The sequence below is a fragment of the Nomia melanderi genome, chromosome 13, assembly GCF_051020985.1.
Source record: "Nomia melanderi isolate GNS246 chromosome 13, iyNomMela1, whole genome shotgun sequence".
Taxonomy (NCBI): domain Eukaryota; kingdom Metazoa; phylum Arthropoda; class Insecta; order Hymenoptera; family Halictidae; genus Nomia; species Nomia melanderi.
The window spans coordinates 4,212,217-4,235,608 of NC_135011.1; the positions used below are offsets into that span (position 1 = coordinate 4,212,217).

At 41.0% G+C, this 23,392-nt stretch overlaps 1 protein-coding gene and 1 long non-coding RNA gene across 4 annotated transcripts in view; one reads left to right on the forward strand and one right to left on the reverse strand.

Annotated features, from left to right (window-relative positions):
• cpx (synaptic transmission protein complexin) overlaps positions 1 to 23,392 on the reverse strand; it is a 474,092-nt gene that overhangs the window by 229,443 nt on the left and 221,257 nt on the right. The gene's annotated exons all lie outside the window — the stretch shown is intronic.
• LOC116431585 (uncharacterized) overlaps positions 11,878 to 23,392 on the forward strand; it is a 114,151-nt gene continuing 102,636 nt past the window's right edge. For all 3 annotated transcript variants that reach the window (XR_004235974.2, XR_004235973.2, XR_012999948.1), the window contains exon 1: positions 11,878 to 13,101. This is a non-coding gene — a long non-coding RNA (uncharacterized LOC116431585). The remainder of the gene's footprint in view (positions 13,102 to 23,392) is intronic.

Consider the following 23,392-nt stretch of genomic DNA (forward strand, 5'->3'; position numbering starts at 1 on the left):
CTAGTCTCCAGGAGAAATGAAAAATGACAAAAAATTACAAAACTATTAAGGAAAAATACTTTCTGGGCTCCCCATAGGACCACAGTCAGTTTGAGGGTTAAATATTTTGCGTCCCGGAAGATCGTTCCGGCGCGGCGGAAGCTTTTCTGCCGGTGTCCACGGGAAATTCGAATTTCCGTGGGACCGTCGAGGCCGCGCGAACCGGCCGGAACAGTTCCAGATTGTTCTCCTTTAAAGGAAGCTTCCCGGAACAGCGAAATCAATGTCGAAACTTCGTCCTCGAAGTTTTTCACGGCGCTCCTCCGTGGATACAGGAGGATCCGGCGAGGCGCGCGACTTTGAAAAATCGAAAAGCAGTTCGCGCAAGCTGGCTCATCCGCTGCTTTCTCTATTTAGTTCTTTGCAGTGGTGTCAGTCGGCCGGAGTCAGACCCGTCGCGAGCTTCCTCGGAGGATTTTCTTCTTCTGCCGGATGGCGCACCGGAAATTCGAATTTCCTGGAGATTGGCGAGCGAGCGAGTACTTTCTCGAACAATTTCGAGGCGGTTCTTTTTTCGGGATGCTGCGTTAGCACGTAACTGTCGAGATGAAATTCAATGGAATTCTATTTCTCTTTCCTTGGGTGGCGAGGCTTTGATACCTTTTGGCAACCAGATACTCGAATTAACTTGCGTGCATTGAGATCATTGGAGTTGATAAGTTTATTTGTGTCGAACGTTGCAATTGTTAACCCTTTGCACTCGGAAGTTTCTTACTGGAAATATTTAAGCCTTTCTCGAAGGTTGTTTCGCTTATGTTCTTCATTTTCTTGTGAGACATCAATGATAGGTTTTATAATTAATGTTAATATAAATAATGTGGAGATCAAGGGATTCTATTCTATTTTAACGTCTCGTGGATAATTCGGTGTAGAACGTCAAGCTTTGTAACTTTGCTGTAACAAGCAAATGACTGCGACTCAAAGGGCTCTTTTCACGAGACAAAGACGATATTTTTTGAAACTAACTCGATGGGAAATTCCAAGGATTTTATTCCAATGTTTCACGTATCGATGCATTATACAAATGAAGTATACCGTTATCAATTATTATATTTAGAGCAGTGGTGGACATAGAATGTGCATGCAATTTTTCTCTTTTTCCAGTACATTATTAGTGACAAAGTTATTGTATCGATCACAGTTTAGAAATAGATCATAAGGCAAGTTGATACTTTATTCAACATTTTACGTTGAATTCTTTATCTTATGATTTCGCTGCATTCAATCAAATGGCGATTGAGAAGTGTAAAGGGTTAATTAACCCTTTCCACTCGGAAATTTCTTAATAGAAATTAACATTCTTTGACGAGGCGAAGACGATATTTTTTAAAATTAACTCGAAGGAAAACACAAGTATATCAAGGAACAAAGCTATTTTATTCCAATATTTCACGTATCGATGCATTATACAAAGATCAACATAAAATATCAGATTTTATACTTTCACTGCGTCGAATCAAGTGACTGAGAGTCACCACTCGAGTGACTCGAGGTTAAATGAAGAATTAATTTTAGCAACCATTAGAGGTACTCCGTGACATTGCTACTTTCTTATTAATAATTTACTGAAAAAAGGCAAAAATTCTCTAAACTACAATATTCGATATCAGAAGAGTAATATTCAAATTCCCCTAAAAATTTGCGTAATATTTACGTTTATTAAATTCTCCTCAAAATCTTCACTACGACACTGACGCGTGGTTACAAGGCAAGGGGTTAAATATCATTTGTCAAGTTTAATTCTTCAGCATTGATCGCTCCAAAGAATTCCTGGCACTTGTTCTAGCAACATTAATATTTATGTTGGCAGTCCATTGTGCCGTGCACAGACCCAGCGGCGTCGCGTGTCGTACACAGCCGCTTGCAACTCGGCTACACGCGGATCTGTAAGTTTCTTGCCTGCAACTTTCCACAGTAGAATAACGCGACCGTAGTCAGACACACGCTGGAATCATCGTCGGCGGCGGACGCTTGAAAAATCGAGGCGGAGCCCGCCGCGTTCGCTCGTTTATTCTTTGGATCCGAGTCCCTTTCAGTAGAATCAGTCGACCTCGGGTCAGTCGCGCTGACATCGCGCACACAGGAAGCCCGGAACTTTGAAAAATAGAAACGAAACTTGTCCACGTTCTCTCGTGTACTTCTTGGCTCGAATCCCTTCAGTAGAAGCAGTCGACCAGCGTCAGACGCCGGTTTCATTCAACACAGGAGAATCGCGACGAAATCTCTCCGCGTCCGCTCGTTTGTCGCTTGTGTAGAATCTGTCGGGCGGAACCAATCGTCGAGATTTTGAAATATAGAAACGTAACTCGTCGACTCGTTTATTTGTCGCGTTTCGAGTCCTCCGGTGGAATAAAGTGATCAGAGTGAATCATCTGGTAGTGTAACTTCTGGCTCCGACACGGATATGTAACGCGCTCGTTTATTTGTAGCATTTCAGGTCTTTCGATGGAATAAAGTGATCAGATTACGTAGTGTAACTTACAACTTCGACAGATGTATAACTCGCACTCGTTTATTCCTAGCATTTCAAGTCTTTCAAACATAGAAATATAACTCGTTGAGTCTTTTAGTTTCACTGTCTAAACATTCCCAGTAGATTTAATCGACTACAGTCAGACAAACGAGTATCACCGCTTGCGTATAAGCTTCTAGCTTCAAACAATCCAAGCAAAATCCACCAATCGTTCATTCTTTTCTCTCTTCATTACACTCGATCAACGCACACTAAAAAAATCTGTGGAGCTAAAGAATCGACGAGTTATATTTCTATGTTTCGAGGCAGTTCTGCTATCTAAACCAAGTTCTTCACTTTCTCTCTTCGTTACATTCAATCAACGCTCTCAAAAGTATATAATAATAATTTTCTTACTATATTCTTCAAGAAATAAATCAAACTAAATTCATTTGAATAAACGTTATTTCTTGATATTTTCTTGTAATAACAATATTTGTGATCTCATTAGATAACTACTCTTATCAATTTTCTGCAAACACACCCAATCACTTCCACATTTTTTATAAACATCCACAAAAGTTGTTTAGCATCCAAACGGTTAACTGGGATCGAAACTCTGTTAAAAGTTTCTCCTTCGCGAATGATATACTGCGACAGATATTACTTTCGAAATAATTTCGAATAGTACATGTGGTACACGTTAATTTCTGTAACAAAATATTTTCAAGAGACACATGGTCAAGAATAGCTATACGTTACGTTCGATAGTTCTAGCGTTAACACTCAAAAATCTCTCTCGACAACCAGTACTAGCCCCAAAAAACCGAACGCCAACCGAACCCTGTCCCCGCCGCTCGAATCCACGGAAACCACTCGACCGTCAACCTCGAGCCATCTTTCCCGTCAAAGGATTTCGCGCGGCGGCGTGCTGCGAGGGCTTTCACGCGGGAAATCGGCTTAGCGCCTTCCGCGATAAACCCCGCTCGCTGTCACGCCGCGCGGTTTAACGGCGAAGTAAAACGAAGTCGCGGCGAAAGTCACGAAGTCGTTCGCCTAACGCTGCCGCGCGTTCGCAAATCACGTTCCGTTGCTCCCGGCATCGATTGCGTTCGTTTGGGAAACGAAACTGCGGCGACGTGCCTCGCGAGCGGCCTCCCTGTAACATTGGCTTCGTCCGACGTCGGAAATCTTAAGAAAATCGCGCCGCACGGGGGACGGAAAGTGGCGGAATACTTTTCGCGGCACGATTCCGAATAAACGCCCGTTGAATTCGCTGGGACGAATTGCCTCGGCGCGTTCCGTTGTCCTCGCTCGAAAAGCGCGCCGTCCACTTTCTTACCGTGCGCTCGGAGGAGTTCGCATCAGCAATTTCGCGTCGTTAAAACGCTGGAGATAAGACAGCGAGCCGGGGAAACTTTTAACGACGCGATCTCTTCGCTGCTCGCGCATAATTTGAAAAATCAGAAGCTCGCGTTAAATCGAGGAGAAAGATTCAGAGTTTCTTCAGGATTTACCGCTGAGGATTGTGTTCTGCTCGTTAGTGGTGAACTGTGTCGACGTGATATTGCGGTTATTGATGTTGTATTGGATTTGATGGATGTGTTAGTAATACGGTGTATGATACAGTATTCGATACAATATTGTAGGAACGAGAGAATTTTATTTGAAACAGTATAATTATTTCATGACAACTCACAGTACAATCCACAAATCAAACAACGCACACTATACACTCAGATGCTCACTCGCACACTTTGTAGGACATTCTTTCATTACCACGCATTAACTTCACGTATATTTGGAATATTCTAGATTTATAAAAAGCGAACATTATTAACATAAAAATCAATATAGAGAAAATCAATTTTTTCCAATGCTTTGAACATTCAAAACGCGCTCACACACAGTCGCGTCATTCATCTATTGCACACACATTCATCACTCGTCAGTGTCTCTATTTTCACTCAAATACATCCATTCCCACAATATTATGGACGAAAGATGCGAGCGAGAAGGGTGCAAGGGTGAGAAAGACAGAGCGAATGGGGGTGTGCGTTAAAAGCGAGTGGGAATGCGTGCGAGGACATTTTGGTGCGTGATAGAGAGTCGTGTGTTGGCCTTCGCGGTATTAAGTTGTATTTCTACGTGTTGTCCATATTGTTTCTTCATCTCATTAAATACGTATATATTGTTTCCTAATTCTCTTTTTCTGAAGATCCACATTTTCAATATCTATAATAGTAGCCCCACTATAAACTTGAGGGCTCATCCGGGATTACTATAAAACGATTTCTTTTCTTTGCTTTCACATTGTTATTTGCACAGTTTGCCTGTTTAGCGCGCTCGAATGAACTCGAGCGTGCAAGTTAAGGGGTGAAATATTTGTTGGAGTTTCATACAAAGTATAATGGAACAAAAGATTGTGGCATTCGACGCGGACAGCTACGAGCCTAGCGCAGCAGCGCGGACCGTGAAGAGAGTCCGTCGTCTTTTCGATCGTCAACTGTCTCCAGCGTGGATCCAAAAAATGTATAAAAGGAGGGATCCACGCTGGACGAGATCAGAGTTGTGTAAACCTGCAAGCACATCATTACGGCCCCATTCCGTGTAAAATTGGGTGGCCCTTCGACAATAAATTTAGACGGCACGAAGTGCAATAATTAGGGTCTAGTTCGTACCCTGACATATTACTATTCGAAACGCTAGAAATTCTCCTAGCAGCGAACGCGTTTCCCAGCGGCGGGATCGCGAAGCGTTTCTCGCAGCGCGACGGAAAGGAAACAGAAGGCGACCAATAACGCGGCCGCGGATGTTACGTATCGCGATATAATATCGACGCCGGGGATCCGGCCGAGCGATTCGATGAAATCCGGCCCCGGTAACGATAAGTGATCGAGCGGACAGAGGTTAATGCGGCGTGCGGAGCCGGGCCGCGCCGGGTTCCATATAAATTTGCGTTTACCCTGTTTATTACACGAGTATTTTATCGAGTTCCTGTCACACGCAGGCACCCCTAGATACAACCGTGATGGCGGCGGCCGCCGGCGGCGAGGGGGGCCGATAAATCTCGGCCTTCCTGGCGGCCGAGGCAGCTATAAAGATTTTTCTCTTTATGCCGGCCGGCCGCGCGGAAATATTCGCTAATGGCGAGTTTAATGTTGTGCGGATACGACTGCCAGCGGTTGATTCGAGTGGCGCCGGATCGGTGTCTCTCTAATGTGGATTTTTCGGGGATTTATGGGCCTTCGGACGGTGTTTTATTTGGAGTGTTTGTTTTAGGCGATCGGAGGTGATATTGAAGTGATGTTAATTGTGTTAGAAACGTTATTAGATAAGAAATATTACTGCTAGTTGTATTACGAGAATAGGATACATGAATGTTACTATAATCGGAAATTATTACGTAATGAATATTAGCGTAATTAGATTGCAAATATTCGTAATATAATATTATTATCATTTAATATTTATTGTATTACCATATTTGTATTACCATATCTATTGTATTCTAATATTGTAACATAAGTAATAGTAATATTCGTAATATAATAATATTACTAATATTGTAACATAAGTAATAGTAATATTCGTAATATAATAATAGTACTAATATTGTAACATAAGTAATATTAATATTCGTAATATAATAATATTCGTAATATAATAATATTACTATTACTTATGTTACAATATTAGAAAATAGATATGATAATATAAACATGGGAATATAATAAATATTAAGTGATAAATATCACCACCACTTACATTATATTACAATACAATAAATATGATATTTATTATATAATAATAATCTATGTGCTGTAATCATAGTACCATTTCTTACGTAATAATGTATGTAATGAAATTACAGTAACATTTATTCTATAATAATCTATATAATGTAACTATAGTAACAGTTGCTATCTAATAATGTTTGCAATGTAGTTATAGTAATATTTATAACACACCGCCAACATCTGCAATATGTATGCTTCATTATAAATTTTCATTCGCAAATTATCTATTCGAGTGACGATCACTTTTATTTACTATATTTTTCCTCGTATCGTATTCGGAACGCTATAATTTCTTCTCTAGCGCAGCACGATATATCCAACGTTTCAATTTAATTCGAGTGATTAATTTCGCCCCTCCTTCCGGTCCGACCGCGGAAACCTGTCGCGAGCTAGGAAGTTGTTTTTCCGACTCGAGTCCGTTCTTCCTTCACTGTATTTCTTCACAATTCCATCGCTATCATAGTTTTTCCCGGTTGGATCTGTTATTTTTGCCAGATCCAGCGTTACCGATTCCCTCTGCCATTCCGTCCCCGGAATCCATTATTTCTCGAGAAGTTTTTCTCGTCCGGCTGATCGACTGCGTTGCTCCTATCCACCGCGAGAATTCAGCGACCGTTTCTTCCTCGTTTTAACATCGCCGAGGAGGTTTATTCTCCCAGGAACTATCATATTCACTGTATCGCATCTTTCTAGAGCAACGAATCCCGATTATCGCACGCGGAATTTGATTTAACTTTATTATTTATTGTCACTCCGTTTCATTTGTTCAGTAAACATTCATCATTCACCCGTGCAATAACGTGTGAGACTGGCGAAGATTTAACACAGAATTTAACAAATAAATACCACTCGATTCTTATGAATTCAAATGAAATATTTTTCCGCTATCAATTACAGTTTAGAGCAAAGGTTTCTCTTCTCCTAATAAATTATGACAAAATTGTATCGATCACAATTGAGAAATAAATCATGGGACAAGGGATATCATCATTCCTATTAAATCATTATTAAGATTACAGTCCGGCAAGTACGATGAAATATACAAAAATCGAATCAAAGGTAATCGAGATAATTCGAAATTCCTCGGTACAACGTTTCAGATTAAATATTCTACGGAAATTGCAAAGCGATTACATAATCTGCCGTGATCAGGTCCATCCTTTGTAGTCTTATCAAGCTTATCGTACATATTAAGGTAATGTAAAGCACTCGTGAACGTTGATCCGGCTCGGAGGACCAAATGTAAAGCACTCTGACTGTCACGAGCACTTTTCAGTATATGCTGAATTTTTTTCGAAGGGCCATCTAATGTTGGGACTAAGAGTTCTAATGACTGATTGACTGAATGATGTACCTCCCTGGATGGAGGTTTTCTGAAGTGTTTCTAATTTGTTCCTGAACGAACGTGGTCCTGTTTCTAATTTTCAACTGATTCTGATTCTGGTTTGTTTCTAAACTGTGTTCTAACTGTACTGATGCTGTTTCTGGTCTGATTCTAAACTCTGTCATGTTATTTCTGGTCTGATTCCAAACTCTAACTGATGATATTTCTGTTCTAATTCTAAACTCTGTCATGCTGTTTTTGGTCTGATTCTAAACTCTGTCATGTTGTTTCTAGTCTGATTCTAAACTCTGACTGATGCTGTTTCTGTTCTGATTCTAAACTCTGTCATTCTGTTTTTGGTCTGATTCTAAACTCTGACTCTCTGAAGGGTTCTTATAATTCTCTCAGGCCTGCAACTTTCCCTTCTTTTCAGTATCTTGTTAATAACAAAGTGGTCAGATCCACCACAGTTCAGAAAGAAATCATAGATCAAGGGGTTTAACCCTTGCACTCCGAATATTTCTGATACCTTAATTAAGTTTCTATAGTGACATTCCCTTCATTTCATTTCAGATTCATTCACTTTCATTTCAAACGAGGCAAACTACAAATATTTATAAATTCACGTTTCCCAAACTTCCTTCGTCAATTCACTTAACTCGAGCAGCAAGCCCTTGTCCTATCAGCTAGAATTTCTCTATCATGATAAATAAATTTCCAGAAAATTATACTTGACTCCATAGAGGCAAAATATCGAAGTCGCCGAAAACTGTGACAGTTACGAGCGATTCCCAAGCTTCCCGAATAGTTGGTCCCGCGTTTGTCGAAACACGCATAATGCTCTAATTCCAGTATCAAACGGGAGCCGTCGGTAACGGCTGTGTATAGGGGTCGAGTGAATAGCTAGCTGCGCGTATACATGTACATAGATCTATGCATGTGTATATATGTATATAGGAAGGGACAAGATGTTTCAGGCTGTGCGACATGCATGGCCCAGATAAGACACGGTTAATTTGGCCGGAGCGCATGCAGGTCCGCCACGAGCCCTCGTCGACGGAGTGCTTATCGACACCGGGGATTTCGTTCCATTATGTATTTCGCTGGTCCGCCCCCTTTGAAGATTATGATCCGCTTTCGAAATCCCGCGGCAAATACTTTTCGGCTAGTAAACGGCACCGTGAACACGTTAACACGCGCCCTTATTGGTTACCGGGACGTTTCGGACCAGTCTCTCGGATAGTGTAATGTTCTGCGAGCTAGTTTAATATCTTGTTGGATATATTATTGCTAGTGGGAGGTAGATATTTCGTGCGGTTCCTCCGGGGAATGGTGTTTTGCTTCTGCTATTGTATTTGGAGGTTTGAATGTTTGGGTGAGAGTTTGGGTGGTGGAAAGTTGGGAGTTTTAAAGTTTGGTAGGTTGATGGTTTGATTGTTTGATGGTTTCGGAATTTTGGAGTTTGGAAGATTGGGAATTTGAAAATTTGGAAATTTTTAGATTTCTAGATTTCTAGATTTCTAGATTTCTAGATTTTTAGATTTCTAGATTTCTAGATTGCTAGATTGCTAGATTTCTAGATTTCTAGATTTCTAGATTTCTAGATTTCTAGATTTCTAGATTTCTAGATTTTTATATCTCTAAATTTCTAGACTTCTAGATTTCTAAATTTCTAGATCTCTAAATTTCTAGACTTCTAGATTTATAGATTTGTAGATCTCTAAATTCCAGATTTATAGATTTCTAAATTTCTAGATTTATAGATCTCTAAATTCCAGATTTCTAGACTTCCAAATTTCTAGATTTCTAGATCTCTAAATTCCAGATTTGTAGATTTATAAATTTCTAGATTTATAGATATCTAAATTTCTAGATTTATAGATTTATAAATTTATAAATTTATAAATTCCTATGTTTCTATATTTCTATACTACTATACGTCAATATTTTTACTTCTATACTACTATACTTCAATACTTCACTACTTCTATACTTCCATACTTTTATATTCCCATATTCCCATATTCCTATATTTCCATATCCCTACATTTCTAATATTTCTATATTTCTATATTTCCAGATCCCCCGAATCTCTCCGAAAGCTCCAAGCACATCTAATCACAACCAGTCAACCACCGAAACGTCGCCAGCCCCATTTAACTGCTCAAGCATCGACGCTAATGACCGAGCTGCCAACTCTCCGACAAATCACGATGTTAGGTAATGGAACGTCTCGTTATTTTCATTGAGAATCTAATCCTAACGCCGACGGGGAGGGGAGGCCATCGGGAAAATACCACGATCGGGCCAGATTGATCGTTCACGCTCGCTTTCACCGGTCCCGTTTTTCCAACGGATTCCTGGCTGCCCGCCGATTTACGATACACACACCACGCCCGACAAGATACACGCGATTCCCACGGAAATGAAATTCCACTTCCGTGGACCGCGATAGTAATTGGATTTTCGGGTTCCGATACCGGAATCTCGGACACCGTTGGGACCCAACGAGAGACAGAGAGGCGGAGAGAAACGAAGAAGAGGGACAGGGGAATAGACAGTGGGAAAAAAGAGATCGTATCGACTCAACCATCGAGGATCACGCTCCAATTCCTGTTACCCTTTCTCTTTCCTCTCCCTCTCTCTCCCTCTCGCTTTCCCTCTTCTATCTTCTGCCCTCTCATTTCCTCCCTCCGGGCCGGTTGACTTTTTCGCGGTGGCGTTTTACATCGACGACACCGCCTCTTGGCACGGCACCGTTAATTAATCTTCGGAACAAAGCCCGATCCCGGAACGATTCGAGACCGTTACGAGCTTTAATGGAAAACCGGTGAAAGCTATCGGAAAGAAAAGCTGGATAGGGAGATGGAGACAGAGAGAGAGAGAGAAAGAGAGAGAGAGAGTTTCTCTGGCAGTGTACCAAGCTATCATCGTGTTGAGTTTGGTGAGTAGACGCTGGAGAATCGTCGTTTTATGGGTTTCGTTAATTAGATCGAGGATCTTTTTCCCTGTTTCGAATACAGCGGTAGTTTCAGGTTTTTGGGAACTGTTCCGTTTTATCGCTCGGAGTTCCGTTTTATGATTCCGCTGTCTAGACTTGATTCCTATTCTACATTTTTCGTATCTTCTTTACTCGTTTACCAATTATTCTTGTGTTTATGACAGAAGCTTCTGTTTCCAAAGAATTTCTATCGTAATTCTCAAAATTCCAAATATGATTCAGTGATTTATCTGTACAAGAGTCGAAATTATTTCAATAATGTGGAAGTAATATCTATTACAGTATACGTCATTTACGAAGGGGAAACTTTCAACAGAGTTTAACCAATTAACTGCGTTTGACGAGTATACACGTCATCGTAAACGAGAAATCTCGTTTTTATTTAAACCTATCGTTGTAATTTTGCGAACTGCCGCACCATTTAAAGAAATATTAACCCTTTGCACTCGGAAGTTTTTCACCAGGAATATTTTAACATTTTGTAATGAGATAAACACGATATTTTGTGAAACTAACTCGAAGAGAAATCGCACGTATATTGAAGAACAAAGTTATTTTACTTCAATATTTATCAAGTTGATGCATTATACTAAGTATAATATTCAATATCATATTTTATAGCTTTACTGTATGAAATCAAACGGTGAGTCACCTCTCTAGTGCAAAAGGTTAAACTCAATTAGAACTGATTACTTGTTTAATACTCATGAAATAATAAGGTATTCAAATATTTTTCATATAGTACAACTTATAAATTGATCTCATTGAGAAATCGACCAGTTTTCTAAGAATTAACCGGTACGCAATATGTTAACCCTTTGCACTCGACAGACGACTCAGTCACCACTTGATTTGATACAGCAAAACTACAAAGTCTCGCATATAATATTAAGCTTTGCATATCAATACGTATAATATTGAAATAAAGTAACTATCCTTAATTCACGTATGCTCTCTTAATTACTTTCAGAGAACATCGTATCCCATCAGAAAATCTTGCATATTTCTAATGAAAAACTTCCGAGTGCAAAGGGTTCACTGGTTAAATCCCTATTAGATATTATTTCGATGCGAAAGTAATATCCATCACAGTGTATACCATTCACGAAGGGGAAACCTTCAAGAGTTTCGATCCCAGTTAAAGGTCGATTCGACCGCTCAATAATCCTCTTCTATTTACTTGTATCTTCCCCCTGTTTTCGCCTCGCGAAGATCCGCGGAATGACCGCGGCCGGCTAATGTTATTCGGGAATCGTCGGGCCCAGTCGGAATAATTCAAGCCTGACCGATCAATCATCTCCCCGCGCGCGTCTGTTCCTCTCAGTCCCTCCGCAGGAACCGGAACGAAAGGAGCCGATCGATCACAATCGAACCCGCGATGTAAAATGCATTGGCCGATAATTCAATCGCAGACGCCGCGCCGGTTGCATCTGGCCGCGCGGTCGGACACATGAATCGCCGGCCGATCAATCGTCCAAGATTATCTCGTTCTTGGCTTTCCGCCATTTTTCACGTCGAGCCCGGAATTCGGCGGCGCGGGCCCGCGATACGGTTCCATTATTTACAATTAGTGACTGTGGATTTCTGTGCGGAATAACGTCGCGCGGAACGCATAAAGCACGCGGCGTAATACGGAACACGCTGGCGCGTCAGTGATTTTCGTTCATCGACGCGGGAACGAGGGGTTAGAGAAAGTCCATTAGTCGGTCGGTAATTAAAAATAGTTGGAGTTCCCAAATATTTCGTCGGCCTCGCGTTTTCCCGATTATAAACAACTGTATGGGAGATTGGAATTGAATGGAACTATCGGGAAACTAATTATCGGAGTGAATTATCGGGGAATCAACGAAACAGGCATATGTGCACGTAATTATGAAAGTAGTTTAAATCGGCGTACATACTTTTCTCTTTCGATTTAGTTTAAATAAGTGATAAACTCATTTAAAAATATAGAAAACAGTATTGTACGAAACTGAATATAATATTAACACGTTCAGTGCCACGTGTACCACATATGGTACACGCCGATTTTCGTAAGAAAATATTTTTAATCTTAAAAATTATAATTGAAAATTTTAATCTTTTTTGATCTTTTTGTTTCGCAATTGATATCTTAAAAGCATTCAATAATTGAAATGATCTTGAAAATGAATAGTTTCATTTGAATACTATAATGAATGCCTGAAAAAACTGACAATATTCTATTGTTTCAATTTTTATACGGATTACATATTAATCGTATTCAATGCTCGGTAGTTCTAGCGTTAAATGGTCTAAAAGAACAATATCGAAATATATAAAAATCGCCGAAAACTTGAATATAACTTAATATTCTATTTAAAAAATCAATACAGTCCATAAACAAAATATAACCGAAATTGCCGTAGCACGGAACATATTAATAAAATATACAATAAAAATAAAGTAACCAGCAGAAAATTGGACATCAGACAATACTGCTTTCAACTGCGATCTTCGTTGAAAGGTAAGTCCATTTATTCTTCAGTCACGTCTTGTTTTAACCCTTTCGGCCATGGTATCTTCCAAATAAATGCTTGGTGTCACAACCATAGATTCTATTCGACAATGATGGTCGACTTCTTATCAAATTGTCTTATTAAAGACGCACATTCAAATGAACTCAGGAAAAGATAATTCGTGACCGAAAGGGTTAACACTTTACACTCGAGAGATGACTCTCACCATTTGCTTTGATATGCCGAAATTATAAAGTCTTACACAAAATATTAACACGTTAACTGTATAACATTACTTATCGTATCATAAGAAAAGCAAATGGTATTAGCTTTAGTTATCAATTATAATTAACCAAGTGCAAAAGGTTAATATTCCTAAAACTGATTAAATTAAGGAAACAATTCTAAGCTAAAATTTCAGACATTATCTATTAACACCATCGGTAGAAATAGTGTCAATAGCGAGAGTAGATAGTACAGCAAGTTAAATTCGTTTCAAACGTCGTCTGTTGATTGGAAAACGTTGAATATTTCTAACGAAAGATCCCCAAATGCAAAAGGTTAATATTCCTAAAACTGATTAAATTAAGGAAACAATTTCAAGCTAAAATTTCAGACAGTATCTATTAACACTATCGGTAGAAATAGTGTCAATAGCGAGATAGTACAGCAAGAAGTTAAATTCGTTTCAAACAACATCTGTTGATTGAAAATCGTTGAATATTTCTAACAATAGACTCCCAAGTGCAAAAGGTTAATATTCCTAAAGGTTTCCGAACATCCTGCCCGCGGATATATTTATCATGGCAGTCTGTAAACACCGTCGAACGAGAAGACTGCGGCGTAGGACACGGGGCCGGGAGACACGCTTTGTTTGCCCTCGGTTTTCGTTTACACCGGTTCGCGGTGAACGGGCCGCCGTGTTTGTGCGCTCTGTTTATTCATTGCGCGTCGAGCAGCACGCACTCCGCAATCGCCGGTCCTCCCCGATTCCCGAATAACGGCAGTCCGTTTGAAAGAGAAAAAAAGGGAGAACAGGGGAACCGTCCAACCTTTGAAACTCGGTTTCTTCTCGCGACGAATTAATTCATCTATCTCCGCGTTTCCGCTCGCTTCGTCAAAGACCGTGTGAAACAGCGTTCTACGATTCTGAAAAATTTCCGGCTTTGAAAATGGAAAATGGTCCGTGTGCACACTGCTCCAGTGTGTACACCGATTTTTTGGGAGGAAGGGACGTACCGATGTAACCCGGATTTTTCTGGTTCTTGGAAGGGAACTTGGAAGGTTTTGTTCAGATTTTAACCGGTTAACTGTTTGACGAGTATACACGTCATAAAGCTTGACACGATACTAATTCTTATTGTTCAATACATCAATATTATTCAATTCTTTCGAATGCAAGTTACATATTATTCCTCTGTCATCAATGATAACGTTCGAGCAAGTGTTGACGTAGAATAACACTGGAATGTTCCCTTATTTCCAATGAATCATCAATAATAAAGTAGTTAGATCGATCACGATCTAGTCAGAAGTCATAGGACAAGGGGTTAACAATTCTAACTCCGAATTCCAAAGAAAAACTGCATGATAAAATAACAAAAAAATGTTGCTTCCAAAGACTAGTTCCCATTTAACCAGGGAACTGTGTTTGACGAGTATACACGTCATAAAGCTTGATACCAATTCTTTCCTGAATTCTTTATTTTCTCACATAAACATGTAATTCTTCGTTTCGCTTTGATCTTTCATTAAAATATGCTCTACGTGCATTCGTCCTGCTTTCGACGAGTATACGCTCTATTTTTCTATTTTATTGCGTGGAACGAGAGGTTTTTCCAACTAAATTCCACAGTTACTGGTTAACAGTAACATTAGTGGACAGAGCGAATCGATCTACTTCAGAATTGTTGTTTCGTAAATATTTAAAGTCTGGAGGCGTTTTTGCGAGAGATTTGAAATGGTAGATACAGGAGTAGGAGATCCTTCGAATCTCAAAAAACGTGTTCTAATTTTGATAAGAAATCTGATGGATACTGAGTTTTTCAAATATTGTTCAGTAACAGTTTAATTTTCCAATCTACAATTTTCGCGATTTATTTAGACGAACACGTAGTTTCCCAGGAACGATAGAATAACGTGTAGAATAAACGTACGTAAATCTAGTGTTAATTACTCGGTTTTAGTGTTAACAAACATTACTTTCATAAAGAAATTTCAAGAAGTCAGCTTCTCTTTGTAGTCCAATTCAAACAATTGCCCACGAAATCTTGGTGAAGCAAATAGTTCCTCAAATAATTCTTCAAGGAACAACCATTACCTCCAGGCTTCAAGAAGTAAAAACTGCAGGACGTAATGGATTAAATTTAACCCTTTGCACTCAAGAATATTTTTCTCAACAAATATTCATAGATTTTCTGATTAAATATCAACGATATATTCAATAATTTCCCATAGAGACCTCTGTCATTTTAATAATTACAAAATGAAAATCTGGAGTGGGTCATTTCCATCCACCCAGTAGCTTCAGTGTTAACCCTCTGCACTCGGGAATATTTTCCTCAACAAATATTCATTATTTTCTGATGAAACATCAATGATACGTTTTACAACTCATATAAAGAAACACCTTGTACAAATTAAGTGACAAAACTAGTTTATTTCAATATTCCCTGTGTCGATGCATTATACAAAATTTGATATTGAACTCTAAATTCATCATAAATTTAATACACTGCCTAAATTTTCCTCTAATTATTTATTTTCATCTTACTCATCGCGTGCTTAGAAACTAAAAACAGAATAATCGCGTTACTCACGATCTTCGAAACAGAGAAGCGTAATCCAGTTTCCGAACCTTTCGAGTTTCCGCGAAGATCCTCGTCGCTCAAACGATTCAAACGCAATTATCGGAATACCCCGTCAGCCGGCAGCCTGCGAACATCATTGTTCCGCATTCACAGCGTCTGGTAAGACGGCTCGCGACGCCGTAAGCGGCCGAGCGTATTTTCCTCGCGTGTAATTCGCGCGCCGCGGCGACGGGAGCTGTAAAGCGAGCGACGTACGCGCGGCGTTTGACGAGCGTAACGCGGTGCCGGGACGTTAACGTCGCCGTTAAGACGACTTATCCGCCTCCGAGGATCAGCAGTAAAAGATCCAGCGGCGCGGGATGCACTGTCGCGCGTGATTTCCCTGTTTATACCTCGTGAACGCGCTCCGGCTCGGACGCGCGTCGGCTCCAACGTCTCGGAAAAGCGCGGAATTCCTTCGGCGATGAGCGCGGCGCACAGTCCCGCTCCACGGAGAGGAATGGGGAGAGAATTCTCCTGGAAACGTCGAAGCGGAATTGAAATGGCTAGGGAAATTTCGTTGGGGATCGTAACGTTGGACTTTTAATTTTCTCCGTTGCCCCGGAGCGACGGAAGTGCGCCTTAAAGCTCGGAGTTTTGTTTTATCGAGTGTTTGGGAGAGATGGAGATTGCAGGTGTGAGGATGAATGAAGCGTCGATTCGAAGCGTTGAATGGAAGATGAATTATCATTAATGGAGGATTCTAATTAAATCGATGTTTATAGGTTTGACGTAATACGTTTGGGATTTGGTGGATGTATTTGAATTGTGGCAAAAAGCTGCCTTACGCCACTGGTTTTTTTTCACTTTCTGTTATAACTGTTCCTCAGCTGTCTGCTTCGTACAATCGCACATTTGGCGACCAGACCCGCGCCGGATTTTCCGAAGGTTTTCCAGGCCTCGCTCGCAACTGCCCAGTGGAAACTTTCCACTTATTACACATCTCTTTACTTGCCGATTCAGCGTTATCCTCCTCTATTTTTCGAATCTTTTCTCTTCTCGATTTTCTCCTACTTTTCCATCTTCCTTTCTTCATATTTTCCGACGATAGTGTTGAGGAAAGTATTTCTATAATTCATTTTGCTGTGTTTCACGTTTTCTGTATCGAATTTGGAATCGAGATCGATTTGTCTTTGATTTATTTGACGCTTTACCGTGTTTAGATTGTTTTTCGTATGTTCGATGCTTGTGGATAGATTTGAGTTTGAAATAGATTTATTCCACTGAATGGATAATATGGATAGGGTGAAGGGGTCTCGCCGAAGTTCACAATTGTCCTACCTATCAATGTACATTTCCTTTAAGAGGAAATTCATGAACTGCTTTGACTCCCTGTTCCGTATTCACCTCTATATCTTCAATTACCGTCTACAGTGAAACTTATTCTATAGAATTCATCTCCGATACACTGGTCTACAACCCGGTTTCCCATTGTTCTCGCGCTCGCCATTGTGATTGCGAATGTTACCTTCTAACCTTGCTCTCGAGGCCCACGGTTTGCTCTTCGTCTTTCTGCGAGTCGACCCCTTTCCTTCCGTAGAATCTTCGTTTTCCAGTATCATTGTATTAAAACAATACGGTATGCAATGTTTCGCCAATATAGTACTCGCATTTTCAGTACAACGAATCAGAGTGGTAAAAATACTAATCATTGTATTAACGTTCTACGAAGTTCCATATTTAGTAAGTTCCATACTTGCAAGGTTTTACGTCTCGAAAGTCGTAAATCTTAAAATTTCCACATCTCAAAATTTCTACGTCTCAGAGGTCCTACATCTCAAAATTTTTACATCTTAAAATTTCTAAATCCCAAAATTTCTACATCTTAAAATTTCTAAATCCCAAAATTTCTACGTCTCAAAATTTCTACGTCTCAAAGGTCCTACATCTCAAAATTTCTGAATCCCAAAACTTCTACATCTCCAAAGTTTCGCATTTCAAAATTTCCACATCTCAAAGGTCCTACACTTCAAAATTTCTACATCCCAAAATTTCCACATCTCAAAAGTCCTACATCTCAAAGGTCCCACACCTCAAAACTTCCACATCTCAAAAGTCCTACATCTCAAAGATCCTACACCTCAAACCTTCCACATCTCCAAGTTCTTCATCAAATTAAACGAAGTTTAATGTTGATTCACATTATTCCAATTGTACCATCAACTTCCGAATATATAAATCACCAATAACCATTACTCCCCAACATACCCAAACATCCCTAAATTAATCTCTTCCTACAACCAACTTCCACGCCATATCAGATACTTCCTACATCAACAAAGGTACGAAAGCGAAGCAAAACAACGATCAGATGAAAGCCTAATTTCCTAGAAGCATCCAATATAACAATAGCCAGGTCAAAGGGCAAACAGACCGAGGGCTCTCTTACTGTCCTAAACAAGACCATACGGGTATAGTCAAAGAGCAGTTCCAAATGTTCAGATGCCGGGGTCCAGTTCGCCGGCAACACTAGGATCCCGTAGAACAGAGGGTAACCAGTCTCGCGAAACTTCCGGCGGAGAGCGTGAGCATTTGATACGCGGCTCTCGAGCGGAGGCGGTCGCTTCGAATGAAACTGTAGAGGCACGGGACACCTGGGCAGGACAAAGCGGCGCGTAAGCGAATCGTTTCGGATTCGTGGAAGTTCGCGGGCACGGTTGACGGCAAGACAAACATTTGGGTAGCTAATCGAGCGGTGCCCGCGACTCGAATTCGCGGCGCGATGAAATTGAAACGGGAGACTCCGCACTGTGTTCTCGAGGATATTAGCTTCGAGGATATCGGTGTCCGCTCGGCTCGCGTCGAGACTGAGGTTTGAGAAACTCTGCACAGTGGCAGGACCGGGCGCATGGGAGTAGTGGACGGGCCGCGCTATAATCTCCTCGACAAAAGCCACCGGCCGCAATCCGAAATCGATAGCTAGCGGTCTGTTGCCGTTATCTATTTCGATGATTATGCTGGAAATTGATGCCACTGGTCTTGTAGGAAAGATGTGTTTTCTAGAGGTTTCTGAGGGGTTTTCGGCGATTTGGAGGGATGGGTTGGGTGTTTGGGAGTTTGAGTTTTTGGTGGTTTTGGTGGTTTTGGCGAGGTTAGTGTTGGGAAGCTTTAGGTTTGGCAGGTTGTGTTTGGAGTATAGGATTTTGGAGTTTGATGTTTGAGACGTTTGGTATTTGAGAAGTTTTGTGTTCGAGGAGTTTTGTGTTTGAGAAATTTTATATTTGGGAGGTTTTATATTTGAGAAGATTTATATTTGAGAAGATTTATATTTGAGAAGTTCCATATTTGAGGAGTTCCATATTTGAAAAATTTTATATTTCACGAGTTCCATATTTGAGAAGTTTTATATTTGACGAGTTCCATATTTGACGAGTTCCATATTTGATGAGTTCCATATTTGAGGAGTTCCATATTTGAGGAGTTCCATATTTGAGGAATTCCATATTTAAGGAATTCCATATTTGAGAAGTTCCATTTTTGAGAAGTTTTATATTTGACGAGTTCCATATTTGAGGAGTTCCATATTTGAGGAGTTCCATATTTGAGAAGTTCCATGTTTGAGAACTTGCATGTTTGAGACGTTCCATATTTGAGAACTTCCATATTTGAGAAGTTCCATATTTGAGAAGTTCGATATTTGAGAAGTTCCACATTTGAAAAGTTCCACATTTGAAAAGTTCCACATTTGAAAAGTTCCACATTTGAAAAGTTCCACATTTGAAAAGTTCCACATTTGAAAAGTTCCACATTTGAAAAGTTCCACATTTGAAAAGTTCCACATTTGAAAAGTTCCACATTTGAAAAGTTCCACATTTGAAAAGTTCCACATTTGAGAAATCTCACATTTGAGAAGTCTCATATTTGAGAAGTTTCACACTTGCAATGTCCCATATCCGCAAGGTTCCATATTCGCAAACTTCCATACCCGCAAGGTCCCGCATCTCAAAATGTCCACACTCGAAAGTTCTCCACCTCGAAACTCCTCCACGCCGAGCGTCTTCACCTCGAAAATCCTACACTCCCCAAGCGCCGCGCTTCTCAAATCCGCAACAAACCTATTACCAACCCTGAACCCATTCTCGACACCATTTCAAACGTACACCTCCACCGAACGACCTCCTCCGGCAACCTTTAATCACACCCGCAGTAAAACGGGAACTAATAGAATCTCTCCGTAAGACTCCGAAGGACACAATAAATTTGCACGAGCATCCGTAATCTAATTACTATTACACGCTTCGAAGTAGTTCTCCTCGGGCTGTCGCTTCTCTGTTAGACGCTCCCTCGCTCGGAAGCTAATCGAGTGTGACCAGTGCTAGCTATGTAGCTAAGCTAAAGCCAGAACACTCCTCGGAGAGATAGGGACACACAGAGAGAGACAGAGAGAGAGACACAGTCTCATAGAGGGTCGAGACGAGAAAGCTCTCAGCGCGTCGGGCACAACGTAACCCCGGCCCGTATTCCGTTTATCGGCTATCAAGTAGGCTAGATCCTTAGGGACGTTATAATTCCGTCGTCTTAATGGCGGCCAGTGGATCGTGACCCATTATTCGGATATTACGGGGCCGGAGGCCGGGCTACAGCTCGAACACCCTGGACCATCTCGATGCATCTCGTTTACGATCGATTTATATTTTCGTCGTTGGACCTGGTTTACGACACCGGCGTAATTTATCGCGATCGTTACTCGAAGAACCTTTGGATCACGCGGCCTCGATACCGCGCCGGTATCGGCCCTTCGGGGCGCGACCTGGCCCTTGCTTCAAGGCGCCTCGTACGACGGAATGATCTTTGTTTAGTTACGGGCTAGATTGAACAGTGATTGGAGGAACCTCGAACCGTAGCGATTCTAACTAGAAACGTGATTGTGCCTCGTATTTTATCTTAGTTTGCATTCTTACTTGTTTGTTCGGTTGATGCTCGATTGGATCTCTCGTGGATCGTAAATTGAATTAACAGAAATTTTCTAATTCTACCTGTGTAGCTTCCTATTAGACTATTTCCAATTCTACAGATAACGCACAAGTTGATTAAACCAGCGAAATCCGCGCAGCTCAGCGGGATAGAAAGTTTGCTTACAGAACGAGGAACGGAGTTACACGGCGCGGTCAAAATTCCTGCGACTCAGCAGCTATATAAAATATTTGCTCGAGGGATGAGGATAACAAGAGGAAAGCGAAACAGGAGTAACAGGGAACCGTAACGCGGTTACATTACCGCGGAAACCGGTTTGATCGTTTCAACCGAGAATGGACGCGTGAATTATCTGAAATAATCTCGAGTGAACTGGAATAAATCCGTGAAATCATCTCCGTAACTTTCGTTGTCATTATCAGACGCGCTTCATCGACGGTAACGACGCGCGGTCCGCGCGTTATCTCGACGGAGCGTGTCCCGCGCGCGGAAGGATCGCGATGAATCGGCTGACACAGGAATTGCCGGGGACGGCCGCGTCCGTTCCAGGAATTACCTTACGTTCGCGGTAATTCCCGCAGCCGAACGATCAGATTTTCCGGGTATTACATGGATTTCCCGGCGCCGTTACAAGATGACTTCGCCGCACGGAATTTACGCGGCGCCGGCCGCCGCGAGGTTCCTCCGCCCCCGTTCATCGGCGGACACGGTGCTCTCGCCGGTGGGCCGCGATAAAATCAACACGATTATACGGCCTGTCGTAATTTACATTGTACACGGCCCGGAACCGGGCTAACAAAATGTCCCGGGAAGGAACGGGAGATCATCTCTTTCCAGCTTGATCTACGAGCGAACGGCGTGTTGAACGAGGCTGTCGAGATTTATGAAGCGGATTCGGGAATCGGCGCCGTTTCCACGCGTGAAACGCTGTCTTTGTGTGCGAGGTTTTATCTTATTTTTATTGGTCGAGGGGAGGGAGGTTTTGGAGAGTTTGGGAGAGGTTTTGGTTGAATCTGTGTGATTCTTTGGTATTGTTAGTTTGTAGGTTTTCTTAATGTTACTTTGCCTGTGTGACCATTTTTTATTGTTAGTTTTCCTGTGATTATTTTCTTGTTATTATTAGTTTGTCTATGTGACTGTTTTTCTTTATTATTGCTTTCTCTATGTGATTATTCTTTGTTATTATTAGTTCGTCCATGTGATTAGGTTTTCTTAATATTACTTTGTCTATGTGACCATTTTTTCTCATTTGTATTAAATGTTTGGTAGTTCTAGTGTTAAGGGACACATGACTGAAGATTTAACCCTTTGAACTCTGTAGGCTCCAATATTGCAGCAGTTAGAATATTAAATATTACAATGAATCTTAAAGAAAGTATCATAAAATTCTTAGAATTTCCACACATCCGAATTTTGTACTAAGGAAAATAAAAGATCGAAGAAATGTTATAGCATTTCTAATTTTCGCTGGGAATACTATAAAAATTAGTTGCTGATAGATTACAAAACAACCTGGAGTGTTGTTTTAAGTAATGCTTACACGTTACAAAGCAGCGAAAACACAAAGTAGCAATATAAAAATCCATAAAAATCCAAACACCGAAAACCTCGATACAACCGAATATTTCATCCAAAACATCGGTACACTCCATAAGCAAACTATAACGATTCCGCGCGTGTTAAAAATCGGTGCAATAGGTTCCAAACTCAGTCACTCGTGACGCACAACGGACGGTCCGCAGTCATCGCGGATCGGCTTGTTTCCGATCCCACCGGCAGCGTATCTCGTTATCGGCAGTGCGTTCGACTGCAGGGCTCGCGTCGGTGACATCGATTATCGCGGCCCTGGAACGAGCCCGTAACGCGCGCTTTTATCCCGTAACACCAGGCCATCCGCTACCAAACTACGACCATCGAAATTGCGGTCGACGCGTTTTTACGCTGTGCTGCCGGCGTTTCGGGGATTACTTCCACGTGTTCCCGCGTGAAGACTATGGGGTTGCTTGGCAACTTCTCGTGATACTTTGTTGTTTTACTCGTACCCTCTTTTCCTTCTTCTCTGGTGCTTGGTTGTTCGCGTTTGTGGCACAGTTTACTGGTTATGGGGTGAGATGGGGATTCTCGATGCAATTTTGCGCAATAATCGGTTAGCTTTGTATTTTAGACTTTTAGGGTTGGCAACTTCTCGTAACACTTTGTTGTTTTACTCGTACTCTCTTTTCCTTGTTCTCTAGTGCTTTGTTGTTCGCGTTTGTGGCACAGTTTACTGGTTATGGGGTGAGATAGGGATTCTCGATGCAATTTTGTGCAATAATCGGTTAGCTTTGTATTTTAGGCTATTACTCGTAGATGTCTTTTAATAAGAAACGTTAATAACCTTGTTTTCCTGTTTTTATCTTGTGCTTGGCAGTTGGTTGAGTTGAGTTTACTGAGTGCGTGTGAAGAAGGGTTTGTTTTAATTAGCTCTGTATTTAGGAATATTAGTAGCAGATAGTAAACACTAATAATATTCTTTTTCTTTTTGTACCTTGTGCTT